The sequence below is a fragment of the Sceloporus undulatus genome, chromosome 11 (genome assembly GCF_019175285.1).
Source record: "Sceloporus undulatus isolate JIND9_A2432 ecotype Alabama chromosome 11, SceUnd_v1.1, whole genome shotgun sequence".
NCBI classification, from domain to species: Eukaryota; Metazoa; Chordata; class Lepidosauria; order Squamata; family Phrynosomatidae; genus Sceloporus; species Sceloporus undulatus.
The window spans coordinates 11,319,386-11,320,412 of NC_056532.1; the positions used below are offsets into that span (position 1 = coordinate 11,319,386).

The 1,027-nt window shown below is 40.8% G+C and overlaps 1 pseudogene; it reads right to left on the reverse strand.

Moving 5' to 3' along the window:
- Positions 1 to 1,027, reverse strand: part of LOC121917018 — a 5,697-nt pseudogene that overhangs the window by 3,724 nt on the left and 946 nt on the right.

Sequence of the window (1,027 nt, forward strand, 5' to 3'; positions counted from 1 at the left end):
TTCCTTCCTTTTCTTCTTTCTCTCTTTCCTTCCTTTTCTTTCTTTCTTTCATTCCTTCTTTCTTTCCTTTCTTCAATCTTCCATTACTTCTTTCTCTTTTCCCATCTTTCTTTCTTTCTTTCCTTCCCTTCCATCTTTCCTTTGTCTTTTTCATCTTTCCCTTTCCTTCCTTCCTTCTTTCCCTCTTTTTTGTTTCCGCTCTTTCTTTCTTTCCTTCTATCCTTCTTTCTCTGTTACCTTCTTTCCTTCCTCTTTCTCCTTCTTCCTTCCTCCTTTCCTTCCCTCTTTTTCCCTTCCCTCTCTCTTTCTTCTATCCTTCTTTCTCTGTTTCCTTCTTTCTTTCCTCTTTTCTTTCTTTCTCTTCTTCTTTCCTCCTTTCCTTCCTTCCTTCCCTCTTTTTTGTTTCCTTCTCTCTTTTTTCTTTCTTTCTATCCTTCTTTCTTTCTTTCCTTTCTTTCTTTCTCTTTTTCCTTCCTTCCTCCTTTCCCTGTCTCTCGCCTTCTCTGGAGAGGCCTTATTCTTCAGGCTCAATTGCTCCTCCATCGATTGCTTCTGCCTGCCTGGCCCATCCGCGCTTTCCTCGCTTCGACTCGCAGCTGCGTCTCCTGCTCCGCTGCGTTCGCGCCGCCCAGAAATCTCGCGAGGCTTCGGCTTCGGCTTCGGCTTGTTCCGCTTCCGGGTGGCGGCGGTTGCTAAGGGCCGGGCCCGGTTGCTAAGAGAGGCCTAGTCCAGGCTGAAGGCGTTATGGCAGGGAGCCGCTTGGAGAAGCTGGGCTCCGTCTTCAGCAGGTGAGGAGGGCTTTCTTCCAAGAGAGCAGAATATAGAAGGGGTTCATATATATATATATATATATATATATATATATATATATATATATATAAATATTTGAAAGCATAATATGTGTGTATATATATATAATGTGTTTATATATAAGTATTGGAAGGGATATAACATATATGTTTTAATGTGTTTTTATATATAAACATTTGAAGGATATAATATATATATTTTAATGTGTTTCTATATA